This window comes from Haemaphysalis longicornis, unplaced genomic scaffold (genome assembly GCF_048455015.1).
Source record: "Haemaphysalis longicornis isolate Haplotype H1 unplaced genomic scaffold, Haemaphysalis longicornis Haplotype H1 scaffold_7, whole genome shotgun sequence".
NCBI classification, from domain to species: domain Eukaryota; kingdom Metazoa; phylum Arthropoda; class Arachnida; order Ixodida; family Ixodidae; genus Haemaphysalis; species Haemaphysalis longicornis.
This window is the reverse complement of record NW_027526422.1, coordinates 191,153,845-191,174,633: the sequence shown is the minus strand read 5'-3', so window position 1 is coordinate 191,174,633 and position 20,789 is coordinate 191,153,845. Positions and strand designations below refer to the sequence as shown.

The window sequence follows — 20,789 nt, the reverse complement described above, 5'->3', positions numbered from 1 at the left end:
ATAATATATTTTACACGGCTTCGTTACTGCCACAGCGCTGTCCTCCATAAATTGACGTGTTTGTTTCTTTTTCCTGTTTAACATGCCAGTTTGAGAACTCTAACTTTCGTTTCTAACGCTAAACCAGGTGCCACTGCTGGTTGTACCTAAACTGGCCCTCTTTCAACTCCCACGCAAAGCCTTTGTAGCTTTACCTCCACTGAAAGTAGTTTATTTCTAGGAGACGTTTCAAGGTGCCTTTGCTTCCTCTGTTCCTGCAAGATGTATGTACGAAGAGAAAACTATGTGAAGGCAACTATTGTATTCAGGCCACGCATCCAATAAGCTGTATCTGATGCCTTCTGTCTTGCGAGAACAGCTTCAGAGACGTCAAGCACATGCCTCAGTGACAATAGAACCTCGAGACAGACGTCTGTGGTGCAGATACGAAGACGTTTCTTTTTTGCGTCAATAGCATATATTTTCTGTGTTTTTCGAACTGATCAAGCAAAAAAAATTAAAATAGCGAACCTTTCATGCGCAATATCGTGCCTCAGGAGGCAGACAATACTATTCGAGCGTTGCCCGACAGAACGAATAAAGCCTAAGCCGTTAGGCTGAGAAGACGGACTAGTGCGATTTACCAGACATCCCTCGGAGCTCGCGTGGTCTCCAGGACCACGAGCGGAGGATACCTACGATGGCACTTCTAAGAGGATGCCTGCCTCTGGTCCCATTTCTCGGTAAGCTCCCAGGGAAATTGTTTTTTAATGAAACAAATTTGTGAACCCAACCAGCTGCACAAAGGTAATTTAAATATATATAGTCATAGACTTAGAGGGGTAAAGTATCCGAAGGGGTTGGTTGAGTGACTTTTACGGGATTTTATATGCTCCGCTGGGATTATTGCACAGTAAAAACATCTCTAGAAGTAGCCATCCGCGAAAATGTTTAGAGCCACATAATTCGGGAGATGGCATAGTTTCATTGTCCTCCGCTTTATGACGACAAGAGCAGGGACCAAAGGGAAAGTGGGGAATCTTCCGGCGAGTTGTGGGCGCACGCAGAGGCTGTAATTGAGGTATTGCTGGTAGTAGTCCGGTTATGTTTAGTATTACCTCTACCTGGCGCACTATGAAGCTACGTGAGGCGAGGGCCCGTTTTGTGTTTTGTTTTTCCTCTTAAAAAATTCCCAGTCACATTTAAAATAGCTCGAAATAAAGAAGCGCTTTATGGGGTTCAGCTAGAGCAGGGCTAAGTATTTTTCTCGTCACATCGCGTTCCTTGTTCGCAGTCCTGCCCTGTGGCTGTTTTTTTTTTAAGCCAATATTTTTGTCTTCTCTGGGCTTAACGGGCACAGCTGCGTTTGCTGCTTTGGCCTTGCTCGAACGCAGGATTCTTGCAACACAAGGCGGCACGCGTGTCGGCGTTTCCCGGCGCCTGGCCACGTGGCATCAGCGTTTGGAGAAAATGGCAATTCCTTACGCTGAACGTCCCTCTCGGCTAAGGCTTCCAAAAAAGTGGTCCAGGTCATTGTTCTTAGCTGTGTTGTTGCGCGTGCCTTACTGTAGCGAAGTGTGGACACGGCCACAGCGTTGAGCGATATTTAACTTATTCCGGCAGCAGCGAAAATGCAACAATAACTCTTCCTTGCTCTGCGCTTTCTTGAGCACGCACAAGGGCTGTGATTCCTGGTTAGAACAGCAGTCACGATAACAAGACACCGTTAATTTTAAACGGAGACTTTAACGTCCAGCTTCTTAAACGCGCAAACCAGTGAATACTGGCCTGCAGCGTGTGCTTTAACCCTTCCCCCTCGTTACTCCCAGCATGAAGGACTGGTAGGGCAATAATAGACGTGTTCACCAGGATTATTGCGACGAGAAACCTTCCGCTTTACGTGTAGTCTTTATCGACGCACTGACCACCACTTTTCTGCACATCGACTGCCATTTGTATGTGGATTTTGTCTGTTAGATGAGAGCCCGTAACACGTTAATTGTTCCCCATTGCATGCGCTCACGCCAGATTTCCCGCGCTATTACACATACAATGCGTTTGCAATATACGTGATCACAATTTAATCTGTAAAAATACTGCCTGAAAACTGCATAACTTGTGAAAAGTGCTTAAAATTTGAACAGGGAGAACAGCGACCAGAAGGTCAATACAGGACGAAACGCAGCCAAAAACTGATTTAATTACACACGTTGAACACTTATATATGTACGCCCGCTGCTCATTAAAAAATCAGCAATTACAAAAATTACAAAACAGCAAAAAAACAAAAAAAAGAAAAGAAACCGTTGCCCAAGGATTGTGAAATGCACAATCTCGGCATTTTCGAGAAGATGACTTATGGCACGCTAACGATTCTTCTGCTTTTCCGGACACCATGCAGTAGGCTTTCTATATCTCGCGATTTATCTTGTCCTTTGCCCTAAGGAGAGCTGCCGCCTTATGATATTCCGCAATATCAACATCTGCCACAATGCGATGATAATTGTGAATAATTGTGAAAAACTGAATATAGATTCAAAATATCTCTGGAAACCTGAAAACCTTTCAAGCACCTTTTTTCAAATGGTGTGCGCACCATTTCACGGCGTTGGTTCTTTGCTTCGCGGGGGAACTCGCGTGGGGTTTTGCAGTCCTCGTGTGTTCATATACAGGCAGCAGTGTGTTGCAAGTACAATTTGACGCACCTCTCCCCCACTCCCGCTCCCCTGTGGCCGTATTTTGAGTGCCATGGACGCCACATACCGACCACCGGAGCTAACTCTTTCGGAATAAATTAAACCTCTGCCTCCTCAATACACAATGTAGCGCCATGAAACAAAATTGGACATTTTTAGTCTATCGAGGAACAGAAACGGGAAGAGACTTAAGGCCCTGTCAGACAGAAACGTTTAATTAGGATTCAAGTGAAGCCTGATCGAATTTGCGATTGCGCTCGACTCGTCACCGCTGCTACACGGCATGTTGTAATGCCGATCGATGAGTTGCAATTATTGCACTAACATACGCCAGATGCCGTCAAAAAAGGTATTTTGCGTACAAAATCTGGTAACGCTTCGCAGTTGCAGCTGGTACGAACCGAGTTCTTAGCCGTGCCAAGTCCGCCCATTGTAGCGTGGTTGCTAATGGCAGCGGGTTTATCTTTTTGTGTTGAGGTGTTTGAACCCTTCGTTTGTGACGGCTACGGGCTTCAATCACGTCTTCTTCTTGATATTTATCCCAGTAGCGACAATACTGCATTATGAAGTAACCAAATCTGCTGCACTCAAAGCAGCTGCCCGCAGCCGTGGCGAAGTCATTTTTGTTTTGATGCTGGGTTTAGCCACAAATTCCCGAGAAAGTGGTGGTGAAACAGCCCCACCGGTAGCGTAGTGGTTATCTCACCGGACCGGTATTCTGGAGGTCGTGGGTTCGCATCCCACCCGGCGAGCATTTTTTCACAACTTTCTTTCTGACTCAACAAATTCATCATCTGTTCCTATGGCCCACCAAAATCTTCCCTTTGTTTTTCGAGGTTTTCTTGACTGCCAAATTTTATTTTCTGTCTTATTTCACAGAGCCCCTCATTTCCCATTTTCGGATTCGCTACATGCTTAGCGAGGGCCTCTGTTCTGGCAATCTTGGTGCCAAAGGTAGCTTAAGAGGGTTCGCCGCTGGTCGACCACTCTCGACATGTCGTAGACACTCGAGTCACGGCCCGGGGTTTAAAAAAAAGGTCCCTTTCACCCCGAGTAGTCCGAGTGGCGCTGGCTACCACCCCCAAGTGCAGGAAACAAAACATAGCTTGACATAAATACCGCAGAAAATGGTGGGGAAACGGCACGCCGGTAGCGTAGTGGTTATCGCACAAGACCGGCATTCTGGAGGTCGTGGGTTCGGATCCAACCCAGCGGAAAAATTTTCAACACTTTCTTTCGGAGTCAACGAATTCTTCAATCCGAGGTTTTCTTGACTGCCAATCTTATTCTGTCTTAATTCACCGAGCACCTGATTTCCCATTTGATATAAATATATATATATATATATATATATATATATATATATATATATATTAAATACAAAGGAAAGAAGAAGTTCAATTGGGGGCCACCCGGATAAGGGAGAGGGTGAAAATGGGAGGAAAAAGAAGGCGACGCGTTGATAGATTAGGTTGAGAGAGTCGAAGGAGAAGTATTTAGTGGAATCAAGAAGGAAAGGGGATAGCGTCTGATATAGGTCACCAGAAGAAAATATTAAAAAAAACCACGAAAAAAGGCTAGCTGAAAGGGTGGTGTCAGGGAAGGGTTGAGATGGTGGGGTAGGGGTGGATGAGTGAAAATGGGCGACCAGAAACCAGAAGGGTAACTATAAGTGAAGGAGCAAGGTGGAGAAATATGGCCGAGAACGACAGCACCTTGAAGAGGAAGGAAATATAATACAAGAAAGTGATGAATGGAAATAAGAAAAAAATTATTTGGAAGGGGTAGAGGGGAGAAAAAGGGCGACAAATAATAGTGAATGATGGTATTAGGATTACAGCGAAGAATGCTGAACTACAACTGGAAAGTGAATAGCCAGGAAAATGAATAAGGCAGCAACGTGGATGATATCAAGCATCGAAGGGTGTCATCACCCTTTGAAAGGGGGTTATCATCTTACCAAGAAAAAACTAAGACATCTATGTTTTATACTCTTCGTGTAATACTAGCGCTGGTCTGAGGGCAGGCAAAAATACCTTTTTTTCTGTTGCAGGTGGTAGCTGTCTTAGGCGTGATTCTCCTCTCGTCTTTTCATCCACCAGCATTCTTATCTTATTTTAGTCGCATTGTCAGCCTTGAAGTCAACTCCGTCAGTTCTGCTCTTCAATCATAGGGCTTCTGGAAGTCGAATGTTTTGCTCTTGAAGACTTGTATGGATATACTTACATTACAAAACTATGTGCAGCATAGTTTCCGTTTGTTTCCCGCAGACCACGCATGCCTGATTATTGTGTGTATGCTTCCCCACGAAGCGCTTAGTTCTCAAGCAACCTGCTTTAGCCTCGAAAAGCTAAGCACTGCCCTATAAATTAACGTAGAACGTTTCCTGTCTCATGTCCAATTACTCTGCCCTCAATATCATGAAGGAAGCTATAGCTTTATGAGTGAAAATTAGGCGCAAACAGACACAGGGACGGGAAAGGGAAACGACACCAGCGCTGGTGTGCTTTTCCTTTCTCGCCCTGTGTCTATTTTCGCTTAAGTTTCACTCATGGATGTTCCCCAACTAGCTCGTCTCCCTATTTTGCTTCAGCTTTAGCTTCCATTTTTTTTCTATCCAATTCGTTTCTTCCTGCCTTGCCTCTTTTCTGGTTACTTTGGCTGTCTTTTATTGTCCACTGTTCTTTCCGTATTTCATCTTTAGCGTTCTAGGTTTCCTTAACAACACCGTGTGTCCACGCTTTTCATTTATGATTGCGTAGACACTTCAGCTGCCCACCTACGTTGATCCATTGCTGTCAACCTCCTTTCAAAACATATTCTACTCTGTGCTTCTCGAAATATAAACGACGCCCAGCTCATATCTCCCTGCACTGCTTTGTTAGTAGTTTTTGCACGTGCTTCTAACGACAAACGGCCTACCGTTCTGCGGTTCATTTCAAGGCCTTCTGGAACGTCCGATTTTAAGCAGACTGCAGCATTCGGAAATGTGACACCCGGTGCAATTACTCCTTGGAACATTCCTCTCACTACTTCATATTTTTTATACCTACAGATCTCTATGCTGTATTAAAGCTGTGGTTCACTTTCCGTTGCGCTTAATTTGCCCCTCGTGAGTTCTTAAGTAGTTGTTTCTTCTGTTTATCCGCATCCCCAAACAGTTACATAACTTGACTCTGGGTAATTCGCCGTGCTGAACCCACCCTGAGTCAGCGCTGGCGTCATTGAAAACCCTTATTCCTGATTTGTTTTGTCCTAAAGGTGAACCCGAGGGCCGTGGCTTCCTGGCCGCTAAATATTTATGAGCCGGTGCATATCGCTCTGGTTATCAGACAAAAGAACGTTGTTGTCTGCGGATAACTTTCCCGGAATACGCTCTTGTAATACTTCACCTTGCCACATATGCGCTAAGTTTAACCCTAATTAACTTTCTTCCAGTTTCTTTTTAACCCTATCGTGTAAAGCATAAACAGTATTGGACTCATAGGGCATCCTTGTTTCAGTACCGGATGGGTGTTGACCTGCTGTACGCTTTTTTGCACTTCCCATGTCAGATGCACTCTATTATCCTTATTGATTGCTATAAGAACCTGTATCAACACTTCATCGAAGCCCTTGTGTATCAGCACCCTATCAACCAGTTCTTTGTTTACAGTGTCATATGCTCCTTTATAGTCCAAGAACTTTATCCTTAATGGTCTATTCAGAGCTTGCACGATTTAAATGCACTGTGTTATAACTAACAAGTGGTCATACAAGCACCTGTCTTGTTTAAATATATTCTACAGTTCACGAAGGATTTCATTTTCTTCCATCCATGCTTGAATTTCTGGTTTTATCGCCTCAAATACTACACTATAAATCAATACTAGACTTCGTGCCTCTGCTTTTATTTAATACATTTATCCTGCTTACCAGCAAATCCTCCGGTATACGTTGGGTTTGTATCTACTTATCTATTGCCCTCATAAACGATGCGTTACTTTTAGATGCGAAGAAGCTTATGGTCGAGCCTGCTGCCTCCGCCGTTGTGTGGGCGCCGTTGTGTGGTGTCCACACCCCCACTGCACATGCCTGTCCAGGCACCACTGATGATGATTGTGGCAGGATGCCCCTAAGGGTTGGCTAACCAAATAATCCATCACGAGACAGCTTCGCGCTCAACCACCGTCGTCATTTTCCCGTAGGGGAACCCTGAGTACCGCACCCACACAGCGCATGCCTGGCCAGTCACCGCTGGTGATGATTGTGGCAGGATGCTTCTAGGGATTGGCCAACCAAAGAATCCATCACGAGATAGCTTCGCGTTCAACCACCGTCGTCATCTTCCCGTCATCATCTTCTCCGACGCTCCTCTCCTCTCCGAAGCTCCTCTCCTCTCCGGGATTGCGCAAAGAATGGCAACACCTGCGGCTGCGCGGGCGATAATGCGAATCAACTTAAGTTAGAAACGGTCCTACAATCAATCAATCAATCAATCAATCAATCAATCAATCAATCAATCAATCAATCAATCAATCAATCAATCACGAAGCGATTTAAAAGGAAACGTAGACCGACACAGTCCAGTATGGAAATACGAATGCAAGAAGTCACACTTAGAGATAAGGAAAGAGCTGTGTTGGCTACAGAGCAGGCTCGTGTAAAAGGTATTCAAGTTCAAATTACGGCAAATAAAAGGGTATGGGTCGCAAAAGGGACAGCGAGTGGGCCATCTGATTAACGGAGTGGCTGCCGATAGACCATAAACGCAATAGGAGTCGCCAAAGGACTCGATGGAAGGATGACTTACGAAAATGCAGTCGCAAAGAACAGACTCAGCATATACACGATAGACATGGTTTGGGGTTCTTATGAGAGAAGGTGGAGGAGGAATCACTTTATTGAGGCTTAGGCTGGTTTACGGAAGCCGTTTGGCCTCCGCTTTGAGGCCGGCAGCGAAGTTGGCAGCATGGGTGTGCAGAAGTATCTGGACCTCTGGGTCCGAGCTGCCCAGCGCTCCCTCCCACTCTTCTTCATTAACTCTGGGTGGAATGGGGTCTTGAGGACAGGCCGTCATGGAGTGCACCAGCGTGGCTAGGTCCGCGCAGAGTGGACAATTTGGTGAGGGGAATTGCGAGGGGTGAATTCGGTGCAGACGTGCTCGGCACAGCAAGAAGTGCGTCTGCTGGACTCGCCAAAAGCGCTCCTGATCGTCGGTTAGCTCAGGGTGGGCTAGCGGGTATTGACGGCGAGTGAGGCGGTGATGCGCAGTGCTATCATGGTAGGTGATTAAGTAATCCCTGGCTTACGTGGCACCGTGGTAGGGAACGAGGCTGGCACCGCCACGGATACAAAGTCCTCGGGCTGCGTTGTGTGCTGCCTCATTTCCCCTTTGTCCAGCAGTGGACACAACCAGTGACCAATACGTGTTTCAGTGTTTTTTCTGGTATCTGTAAAGAATAATTACGGGGACTTTTGGCCGTAGGTGTTTATAATATTTACTGGGGTCTGTGGCTGCCTGCACGACTCCAGAGAGCTATGGTTTATTTTTGTTAAATCATCTAGCATCGATGGTGAGTTCCCGTTCGTCAGTTCTGGAATATCTTGGATATTTTAGACAAGTTTTTCTTTTTTATATTTGCTTCTCTGGCGTCGCCATTGCACCGCGACAAGTATTTTAATTGAATAACACGTGAGTCCATAGAGACCGGTATTGCATAGGAGAAGGGCTACCGGCACGCGAACAACACTCTCCCACCGTTTACATATTCTGGCAACAAAGCTTTAGTATTCGGCAGAAGGATATAAACCACTGGCAGACGCCTTCGTCCTCCTCTCGCGGTCTTGATAAAACGCGCTACACCAGCATGCGTCCTTAACTTTGCGTTTGGTGATGATGAGGTGAACTGCAAAGAGTTTAAGGTCCTTTCTCAGCGCAATAAAGTTAAGGACTTCAATGTTCCAGGCATTCGTTACTTAAGGTATTGCTAAAAACAGCCCGAAATTAATGTCACACGTAACAGTGCTTCTGTAGGGAACTACGTAGTCTTTAACCGAATATTAACTTGTAGGGGTTCTGAAAAACGCACCCCAAACAAAACACCCCTGCACAATGTTACTCTTGCGATCCTAACTTACGTTATCATTTTTCAGTAAGAAAACGCAATTTTTTATTGCAGTAATCGTCATCTCACATACCGCCAGCGCATATGGTGAACGGTGTCACAGAGTGTTTCCTTTGCACTTGGTGAGTATTTTTCGGATTTTGTCATTTTATTCCCCAATTTACGCACTAAACATCTAAAACCCAATAAAGATAAAAAACGCGTATGGTGCGATATTTTAGCGCTGGAGCTCGTAAGCTTGCCCTTCTCCCATTTTACACTCAGCAATACGTCACAACGTTCTTTGATAGCGGTGGTTGATACGACATGTTAAACTACACGATAAACGCCCTGTCTGACCGCACAACCTAACAGTGTATGGAACGGAATTTCAAGAAGTCTCCGAAGGAAAATATTGTTCACCAACTTTCCAGCCCCTACGTAACCCGACACAACCTCTGCTGGAACTTCCTGAGTCGATGAACGGCTGATAGGAGGGGTAACGATGGCTGCAGAGTAGACGGCCGCACCGTACGTATAGAAGTAGTAAACCTACGCAACCTCACAAAACGTTTGACAAATCGCAACTAGTGTACAAAAATAAAAAATCTAGGTGACAATTTTCCGTTTATTATTTGGTTTCTTAATGTCCAGCCCGAACGTTTAGCTCCAAAAAGTAAGACAGCAGTCGAGTAAACTGTGTAACTCACGAGGGAAAAATCTACAAGATAAAAAAAACCTTTACACTTTTAAACTTTACAGCAGCTTGAGCTTTCTGCAGAAGACCAAGCAGATATATTGTGTTCCTGTGATGGTTGAGAGGTTACCCTAGAGGAAAGATCTTTGCCAAGAGCTATTCACGCCTGATCTTTCAGGGCTGTCCAGATATGCATCTATGACAATATACCTTCGCAATAATAAAGACATTGATTTTATAACCAGCGAAATTACCCGCCTGACCAATCATACAATCATTCAAGCAAGTGAACAAGCAAGCGAATAAAGAAGACGGCCTCTGTTGTGCGCAGAAGTATTCCTATACTTCTCAACTCAGCGGGCGGGCGTGGGAAACGTGTTGCTGTGAATCCAATTTTTCATTACGACTTGCCTCAAGCAGTTTGAAATCAATATTGGATGACATAACATCTGCCGTCCAGGAAAACACCTAGACGAATCTCTCGGGCTATCTTCACCCGTGTATGTCTATCGAACAGTACTCAAGCAGAAGCAAACAGAGACCAAAGTAGGAAGCGCTGGGCACTTTTTTACCCGGTAAACCACGAGACATACGGTGCCCAGATTGGGTTTTTGCCATTACGAGTTACAATTGAAGAAAACTATGCAAACAGTGTCTATCACTTGGCTGTTGGGTTCTGGGTTCTCTTCATTGGTAGAGTAGCAGTTCGGTTCTCCTCCTTCCAAGCGCCTTCGCAGGTTCTTTTAGAGAAGATAGTCTTTTATTGACTACTCAAACACGGAATCTAAAGCCTGTCGCTCTCTCCCTTACTACAGCCGCCAGGAGAGATTTAAAAGAATTCTTGCGCGGGACGTTTATACAAGCAAAATATTTTTAGTCAAATAAATTTTCAAGTATGGTTTCTATTCGTCAATGTTGTTCAGATAAAGGATAGCATTAGGCTTAATTAATAAAGAACGTCAATACATAACTGGCGCTTGCAGTGTCATCTAAATAAAGGGAGACGCGTTTTCGAGTTTTTAGGGGCAGTTTGAAAATAAAAACTTTTGCAAATGATGTTTCAACCACAAAATACAAACAAGGCGGGCTCCGAAGCGTCGCTTCCGGGGCAGTTCAGCCACAGCCGTGCTGAAATATAGCACGCAAGCGTTGAGAAGGCGGCAAAATTGAACTTCTCAAACCTCTAATAAGTAACCCGGGAGGACATAAGGGTGAGAGGCTGGCCAATGAGACCGAACAGCAGTTACGTTCAAAGCGCGGCAGAAGACTGTCGTCTTTCGACGACATTTGCAACGGAGAGACCGTATACGCGACAATTTTTGGTTTTCTCGTTCGGCAAGCGCGGCGCAATAAAACTGGTTCTTGAACGTCCGGCTTCATCTCCCTGGGCTGGACTGGAGCCCACGTCAGCAAAGCACAAAAGCAGAAAGTTGTGCTTATTGAACAATCTGATTCTCTTTTCGTTGATGTACTACTGGTAGTGGTTATTGTCATGACCTTTCTCCGTGCGTTTAAAGCTGACAAAAGGTCAACACCATCTTTTACCTGTTGTGTTACTTTTGAACAAGTAAAAACAAACTTCGGGATCGTGCGCTATATGCCACAAGCTGACGGTGATATTTTTTTAACACGAAAGTGTTTAATACGGGGCCCACCAAGATTTTACTGGCGTATAGCCGTCAGGGAGGTGGCATCTCCAGAAAAGCTGTGATTGACCCGGCCGCGCGAGGATTCGAGCCACGAACTCTTTCAACGCTACGGGAGGTACGAAACGCGCTCCCGACTGCGCTGTGAACAGACGCTGAGCAGGTCGACAAACGCGACTAATATTCTTCTTTTGAGATGGAGCTGCCATCAAGGAGACACGAAGCAAGCAGTGCACCATGACGCTAATGAGCGCCGACAGTTGGCACCTCAATGCTAGCGCCTACGTTTATGGCGGGCGTGCAGCATAAGCTGCGGAGAAGACGACTTGCGGAGGTCGCGCTAGTGACAGAGTCCGTGCTCCTTTCGCTACAGTGAACCGTGTGTTCACCAAGCGATTCTCTGACAACCCGTTTGGTTTCGTTCGCACGGCCGGTTTGCGAGCGCCTGTGGTTTCAGTCGCATTTACGCAATGCTCCGATGCATGAAGTCCGGCGTCTAACGTTGATGCGCCTCACGGTGTCGTACCGTTGAAATATAAATAGCAACGTGCAAGTTCATTTCCATGGACAATAGACATTCAACTGCTCCTGTGAAGGCACAGTTCACGTTCGTGTTTTACGGGTTTCTGTGGAAGAGGAAGCAACCACATTTTTTTTATTTTCAATTTCGAGCTTGGTGCTGAGGAAATACTCGAAATAAAATAAAACTGATCTGACTGCGAGGACACGCCGGGGTGCGCGTTCGGCGCGTTAAATCCGGCGCGAAGGTTCCCGATTAATTTCGACCACCTTGAGATCTTTAACGTGCGCCGAAGTATGGTACACACAGGAGTTGTTTGCTTTTCGCCTTCATCTGACAAGCAGCCGGCGCGGCTGAGAATCGAACCCGCGTCCTTGTACTCAGCAGCACATCGCCTTAGCAGTGAGCCATCGGGGCGGGTGTCAGAAAAAATGAAACACAACTCTAACGAATTTTATTAAAAACTTTGCGTTCTATCTTTACTAGCGCATTTAGTACGAGCAGAAGATTTCTGTAGCAAAAGTCTTAGACGTCCTATATTTGTTTTTTTACCTCCGCTGGTTTGGTGGTTTGAAACCGAAACTAATTCTTTTTATTTTGTGTACCATCAAAGGTAAGAACCTGGCCTGTGTGTATTGTGTGATGGTCATCACCGTCATTAGGGCTAGCACCCCATTTCTCAATCAGTAGAGGAGTTTACATACAACAGTACATGCAGCTCTATTTTGTTTGAAAAAAAAAAACATTGCCAAGGTGTAAGAAACTTTCTTGCTTTTTGCAGACGGCAACAGCAATGCCATGCCGGTATCTCTGCGCGTATTCGGATGGTCACATTACCGGTTACCGCATTCAAGGAGAGAATGATGGAACTCCTTGCCGGGTAAGAATAAATGTTTTTTTGTAGTTAACGTGCAGGAGAGAGTGTTTTTCAAGCATATCACACGTTTTCAGCTTCCCATTTAAAAACAACATAAACATGTCAAGGAAACAGGCAATTCTTAGAAAATATAACTTTGCTCACTGGACAGCCAATGCACTCGCCATTTGTACAAGTGAGGCACGCACACACATAGCTGGCTGGCTCCGCATCTCTTCATAGTGCTACGAGTTGTGCCGCGCCTCCGCCAGATGGCGCCACGGGTCCCGCGACCGAGAGAAGACGCAGTGAAACATCCCTCTTGCGAGTGGCACGATCAAATGCAGAGCATTTCCCGGGGCGCACGACGTTACGTAGTTTGCGTTACGTTAATGTTGTTGCACTTGTGGCAACTGCTGACGAGAGAGCGCTCGTCAGCAGTAATTTGAATGAGTCAACGATATAAGGCGCGTTCGTAGCGTCCCAATCTGTGTCGGCTTTGTGGCGCAGTAGGTAGAGCACCATGTACATTGCGTTCCGCCCGCAGGGTCGAGGGATCGAAACCGGGCGCCGGATAGTATTTTTTTATATATAGTAGGGACAACGACGGTGCGGACTACGGACGTCAACGCGGGTGACATCGTGATTTACTGAAATGCTCTGCATTTAAAACAGTGTCGAATCTAGGAGTTTTCCGGTGTCTTTTGCTGTCTTGAAAGTTCGGAAATAAAAACGGCAAACTGCAAATACTGCTAACAATATTTCGTTTTCTAAACTAAGAACTAGTTGCAGATTGTTTAATCCCGCCCATTTTTCAGCGGTGTTATCCCAGCGATGGCCATTCCTGTAAAAACGCCATTATTTGCTTCTGTAGTACATACTAGCTTTCTTCGGAAATTGTTACTTAACTTCTCTGCAGCTTCATTAAAAGGACAAAAATGACATTCCCTTTTACTCTCTAAGTCTTCGGGGAAGCCCTTGAAAGCAGTGGTGCACACGTATTGCCGTTTTCCGCTGGCGCCCTTTTCTGCCACGACGGCTATAGGCTCAGCAATGAAGAAACTCAGAGCGATAAAAACGATGCTGGTGACGCTATAACAAAATACCACTTTAGTACCAAGCCGTGGTATTGTCTTTCGTCATAACTTACGGCATGAAACAATGGAATGAGCGGACAGTACACCGCTTACGATGTACATATAGGCGAATGTGGCCATGTCAGTGCACCCGCAAATAGACTGCGGTGCAGACAAACTTCGTTGTCAAGGGACTCTCAAGAAAGTAAATATCGAGTATTTACCTGTCACGCTTTGTCGCCGGTGTTAACGGTGTTATGAGGTAGATGACACTGGTTGGGTTAGAGAAGACACTCGCGATAAAATAAAGAAACACTATACTTTACGACAAAATCTGTAGGGAAACTGTGTAACAAGAAACGCGAAGAACGCTGAAACAAATATAGGTACTACTTTTTGTCATGTTATACGATCTCTGGTTACTTAGGACTACGAAAATTTACTTTAAAGCGCAATTCACCCTCTCCCCCTCATAATAAAAAAATATCCTGCCTTACCTTGAAATAAACCTTAGATAGTATAGACAATCCAACTGTAGAAGCAATTAAAATTACATACATACACACATTGCAGGTGTACATTCCGGCAGGTGAAAAATTGTAACGCGTTAATGTTTACGAGCAATTAATCGGAAGAACTCCGAGGACGGGGGTGTATTGCATTAATTAGCTTTAGTTCACTTGTCACCGCAAATATACAGTAACATAGCGTGAGTTGGCTATTTCTGTTGTTCTAAAATAAATCGCCAGATTTCAATCTCGAAAATAAAAGAAAACTAACTAGTGAGAAATCACAGAACAAAAAACCCTGGGTAGTTATACTGATAGCATCTAAGCCAAAAAATACCCGATAGACTGGTGGTTTATAGCCGCGAAGCTGTTCACCAAATCGTTTGTGTATTGTGTCCACAGTTACAAATTCCAAGAAAAGGCCGAGCGCCCGTGCACACGTGCCTCAAGCACACGTTCTTCATGCTAAGAATGCCCACTGGGGGATCTAGGCCAGCGTTGGCAAAAAAAAAAAATCCGGCCTTCTCGTATCTTGGAAACTCTTGCTCGGAACGGAAAAGTACTCCATAGCATACGCCCCTCGTTCGTTCATCCTCCTGTCGTCGTGAGCATGCGCTTTGCACCATAGACGAGCCGCGACTTGAATGTTGAAGCTTCTGTAAGTGATCATTGGATCCACGTGGCCCGGCAGCGGATAGTTCCCGCGGCCGAGGAAGGGGCCGTGCTTATTGAGGTTCGGCGTGCAAATCATCCCCTAGAGACAAGTCGCGCTAGCAGAGTGGCGTACGAAAACGTCGACCAAAGCGATGAGCTCACTCTGGCCTTGCTAAACATAACGTCATTGAAACACCATGCCTCCGACTTCAACGACGACACCAAAAGCGAATTAAAACTCGGTTGATTGTATAGTTTAACGCGGCGACACAACGCAGGCGATGAGGCGCGCCGTAGTGGAGGGCTCCGAATTAATTTTTACCACCCGGGGATCTTTAACGTGCGCCTAACTCTCGCACACACGGGCGTTTTTGCTTTTTCCCTCCACCAGAAAAGCGGCCGCAGCGGCATGGAATAAAACCCGCGACCTCGTGCTCAGCAGCGCAACGCCTTAGGCACTGAGACACCGCGGCGGGTAATAGAACTAAAACTGAATTTGGTGTACGTCAATGATTACCTATAACCGCTTCCCCATGCAGGTGTTGTTCTTCAGTGCAAGCGTCCCCGAATTTTATTTCAAACTGATAATTTTTTTATTCCGGTATTATATGAGCCTCCGCAGTGCTACGCCTTTCTGAACTCCTTCTCACGTAATTTGTTCTAAGCGAAGTGCCTCACAATGTGTTTTGTACACTTTGCCTAAATTTCTCCTGTAGACATACCAAGGATTAACACCGCTGTTGATACTCTGGCATGTACTATATTTTATTATCCTTTGATAATAAGGGTAAAATACACACTTAATATTATTTTTTCACTCAAAATGTAGATTTATAAGAAGGAGGTCCCTTCCGATGCAATATCAGAAAGGGGGGAGGGGAGTTGTTGAAGGACTTGTTTGCGATTAGTGTTTTTAAACATTACAATCGTTAGAAATTGAGTATAACTACGATATGTAGTTGTGACTTAAGCAATACTGCAAGCAATTTTAATGTGGATTGTTTTCAGGTATTGCATCTAGAAAAATATTGCTTTCTTTCGTGATTCCTCCGATCGGAAACTTAAGTTCTCACTATCGGTGACAACGGCTCCAAGATGCCAGGAGGGCCTTTCGTAGACTCTTACTCTAAAATATAGCTTCTACAGAATAATGGCGCATAAATTGCTGTAGAGTGCGCTTTTACAGAATTTATTTTACAATTACCTTTCTCTTCGTGGATGATCGAAAAAAAACCTGACCTTCTCAGTGAGAGTAATTGATAAATGGTACAAGTTGCGGGCAGGAGTGAACGTAACAGCCGTAGAATCTCGGGCATCCGTTAATTATACATTAGGGCACGTCTTAGATTATCTTGGTGCTGTTTGATTAGGATTTCTAAAGAATTAAACTTGAACACGTTTCATGATGATTCTAATGACTTTCTTTGCACATTAGGTACATGGAAGTGAAGGAGTATGCTGGTACGGATTGTGCCTGACACGCTATGGAGAGCAAAATGAGCAGTTCCAGCATATCGAGGATGGTTCGAAGGGATTGCACCATTTACGAAAACGTGATGTCGCCGCTGTGAAAGGAGGTAATTATACGCGAGATTTTTTAAAAGTAAATACCCTTCTCTATTTTAAAACAATGCGCGGTTGGTTGGCCCAGAAAAGCGGTATTTTCCTCCTTAATACCGCTGTAGTTACCTTCCATTTATCGAACTTTGCCGCTGCTTTAACCTCTCGACCCACTACACAAGCATATTTTATATTTCATTTATTTATTGCTTAAATTGTAAGCCAGTGGATAAGTGCATAGCAGGGATGGCTCTAATAGATTCCGCCGTATACGGAAACCTCATGTCGTTGCATTGAAAGAGGTTATTATATACGAGATATTTTTAGAAGTAAATACCATTCTCTATTTTTACAAAAAATTGCTCGACTGGTTGGCCCATAGAAGTGATATCTTCCTTCTTAATACCCCTGTAATTACCTTCTGTTTATTTAACTTTGCCGCTGCTTTAAGCCCTCGACCTACTACACACGCATATTTTACATTTCATTTAACAATTGTTGAAAGTGTAATCAACTGAACAAGCGCCCCTTCTGACTACTCAAACTCGCATTTTTTCAGTTTCCACTACGAAGACTACGGTGTCTGATGGGGATTCAAGTTTCAGCACAAAAAGCGTTCGCACCGTAAAAACCGTGAAGACTACAAACGACAATGTAGCTCCCCCATCTGTAGGCAGCAAAGGATTCGGCGGAAGTTACATGACATCATTTACTTCCAATGACGGTACAAAGGGCGGGACAACCGAGCCAAGCATGGAGAGCAGTCAATTTTCTCTGAAGACTTCGCAGTCCGGAACGCCGGCAGCCGGCAGCTTCTTTTCCTTGGGCGGTGTCAGCGGGCATGCATCAAAGGGTGGTAGAGTGAAAATCACTGTTCATCGAGGCCCGAACGGAGAAAAAGTCACAAGACGCACTGTAACAAGACTTGTTATAAAACAGGGGCCAACGCACACAGTGAGAAGAGTTATAATCACGCGCAAGTCCAGTGGCGGAAGCACCAACTTTATGGGCAGTGGCATTAAGGGAGCAAGAATGCCGACGATTGCCTTTACCCGTCCTTCTACGGGTCAAAGAAATGTCCTCCTCATCGGCGGAAATACGGGCGTTAACAGAAAATCAACTCAAGTAACGACAGTCAGGACCGTCACTGCAGCACGCAATCCGCTGACTTCGATAGTCCGCACCGTTAGTCAACAACGCATTTCTGGCGGTCATAATTTCGGAGGGCCAGCGGCCGCCACGAAGACGGTTTCTACCGTGTCGGTAACAAAGAAGGTGACACCGGTGGTTTCAGTTGTCCAAGGGTCGAATCATGGTATTTCTCCATTGACTAGCGCTTCCGTCGAAACTGAGAAGACCGCAGCACTTAAAGGGCTCGAGGTTGAGGTACCAGGGTACACAGCAGGATTGCGGCAAAATTGGAAGTGGGTTCTTGCACGTCGTGTGGGTATGTATCCTCCTTACGTGCAGGTCCTTGATCCGGATGTTTTGTATTACAAACTTGGTCTCCAAAAGCCGCAAATTCCAGGTTTGCCTGTTCCTGTTCAAGACGTTCTTAACCGAGTTCCTGTTCACCCCGTTGGAAGTGACTTGTACGGGTTCCTGCTATCTAGTAGGATATTAGAAAGAATTCGAGGGTTTACTGACCGCTTTAAAAATGGGCTATCAAGGCTCAACAGTATGCTATCTACAACCAATGGATCGCAATTACAGAATTCAAATTTCCTCACAAACCTATTTACAGGAACACAATCTGCTCCTTTAGGGTCAACTATTCTTCAGAAAATTCTCCTCGAGAGTTTGTCTGGGTCGGGAAACAGTCCCCTAAGCTCCCCATATGGCGGCTTTTCTACCAATTCTTACGGAGGGCTTTTTGGCGTGGGATATTCCGGACCCTATGATAGCCCATGGGGAAGACTTCCTCGTGGTCCGTTCCCTACAGGCTCATTGCCTCTTTATGCTGGTGGACCAACACGTTATGACAGTTTTCCACGTAGCTCCTCAGATTATAGATTTGATTCATATGATTCCTTAGGTGGCTCAAGAAACCCGACTCATGCGGGATACTCAATGTCGGAGGACGAGAGAATTCTCCCGGTGGCTGAAACGCCTTCGTCAAAAAGTGCAGAGCATTTATTTAGAGATTCAAGTTATTTGAACACTCTTCTGTATCCCCGTCACCCCGATAGTGATACGACCGAAGGGCGACTTGGATTCTCTCATGGTGAATCTCCAGATGCAATAAGTGAAAATATTGCCAAACTATTGGCACAGGAAAAATTGCGGCACTTGTTGAGAAATCCGAGCAAACGTGATTCTCTAACGCGCAGAATTATTCAAGCCATGAACACGCGACACTCCGAACTCTATCCAGAAGTTTTGAACCGACCACGTTACATACGAAAGAAGCAATTGTATAAAAGAATAATCCGCGAACTTCTCCGTAGGAAAAACCATGGTAGAATGGTCGGCCAGTCAGAATTTAGAGAGTCTTATGGAACGGAGTCTGACACAACAGATGACCTTCTTTCTACTCTTCGTTTATTCAATGCCAGAGGTAGGGACAATACAATTTCAACGCCGAGAACTCAGCCGCGAGTCCTAGAATTGCTCAATGAATTGGGAAGCAAACACGGGCCAAACCGGCACAGCGCCGTGAACACGATTCTCCGGGCTCTAAAACACCGCCGGCAGCACGAGAATTCCCGCGGTACATCCGATGCTTCTGATGTAACTGAATTGATCGAAGATATTCTTACTTCTTCCGGACGACAGCCATCTTCTGATACCACTTCCGAGATCAGTAAAGAAATAACAAAAGCGTTGCTTACGTCTCGTCGAGGTCCAGTCCCAACAGAGCGGAGAAGGGACGCACACGTCTCGAAGCTGGTATCCGTCCACGGTGCATCTCACGTAGAAGCAAATCCTCAAAGGGTAACACAAGGTCGAGTTTTTTCAGCAACATACCAGGCAAATAAATTGCCTGGAACAACTTCAATTCCTTATTATACTGTAACAACACCCTCACTTGAAGCCACAAGGTCAGTTACCCAGCAGTCCCAGACGCCATATTTGCAAGGTATCAACAGCTATTCTGCTAGCATGACTGGACCTTCCCCACTTCAGCCGTATACCCCGTTGGCCCAACAGCCTGTGTACGCAATAGATGGGACTGGTGTGTCAAGTCAATCCGCCTTGTTGAATCATCAATATGTTTCTTCAACGGGCACCCTGTATGGCAGTACCGTACCTCAGCCTGCTGCAAGTATGGTTACAGGAGCAGGATACACAGGCTATTCAACATTGCCGACAAACGCTGCCTACTTATCACAATATACCTCACAACCCTACTATCTTGGGACCTCTGTGTATGGAAGCCACCCGCACTATGTCGTCGAGGGCCACGAAGCTCCTGGAACCCGCTGGCAACTCAGGGTGTGGCGTCATTATCCAGGAGTGTCAGCTGGAGCGCCTGGCTTCGGGTCCAGTCACTTAGGCAGTGTCGTCACCAAAGCAAGAGAAACGGTAACACGTGGGCTGCAGTTAGGCACCCAGCCAGGGCACTTTGGCTTCGCTGCATTCGGGCCCGGTGTTACCCAGACACAGGGTGGAGTTTCGGGATGGGATGGATCCATGTCGCAGTACTCGCTGAGAGCTCCTGATGGTAGTCTACTCCTAACCCGCCAACCACTTTCCTATGCGCCTTCAACAGGCGCTGTTGTCTCTCAAATTACAAAGACAACGACAAAGACGACATCAGCATCACCATTTACCACCGGAACAGCGGGTCTTGAGAGCAATCTTTACTCAGCAGGTTTAGGTGGTGAGGCTTCAAAGAGCAGCACAACTGAAACAAAAATTGAAGCTGTTAAGCAGCAAATTTCAACAGCTGGAAATGGAAAGTCTGATTTATTATCGCAACTATCACAGAACAAAGTGACTCCTTTTAGTGACCTATCTTCTGACAGTGGCACTGAAGGCACAGCATCATCCAGCTCCTCCACTGGGTCTAGCTCGAGCAGCGTGCAGACCACCGAAGACCTTTCTCAGTCGAAAGTTCGCCGATAAAATGTTTCTTTTTTGCAGAAGCCTAAAATAAGAGCAGATATTTCTTGATACCCAATAAACCAGTTCCTTTACAGAATTCTGCTTGCAGATTAAAATTATGTTCGAGAAATGTGTTTCATTGTCAACGTACGTATTAAATATTCTTCAATCGAAAGCGTCTAAATAAAGCTTGCGTCTACAAGCATCAGTTCTTTTTTCTACCGAATGAGATACAATAAACACGTGTTTAAAACAATGTAAGGTGTATGGTTTTGTTTTTGCAATGTGAAAATTTTTTATCGGTGTGGAAGGGTCTCATTAAAATTTTGGATGCTCCTTTCGAAATACTGCTTTTTATCATGCATGCCTTGCGGTTACGCGAGCGTCCTTTATTTGTTACTCCAGTTAACCAAATTAAAATATGACTGGTTTAAATACCTACCGCTCCGGTGCGCAACTCAGT

General features: G+C 45.3%; 1 long non-coding RNA gene across 1 annotated transcript; it reads left to right on the top strand.

The window, feature by feature from the left end:
* Positions 1–431: 431 nt before the first annotated feature.
* LOC144147342 (uncharacterized) lies at positions 432–20,582 on the top strand. The gene is made up of 5 exons (XR_013317894.1): positions 432–722; positions 8,837–8,904; positions 12,406–12,504; positions 16,155–16,296; positions 16,839–20,582. It is a non-coding gene; the product is annotated as an uncharacterized LOC144147342 (long non-coding RNA).
* Positions 20,583–20,789: the final 207 nt, after the last annotated feature.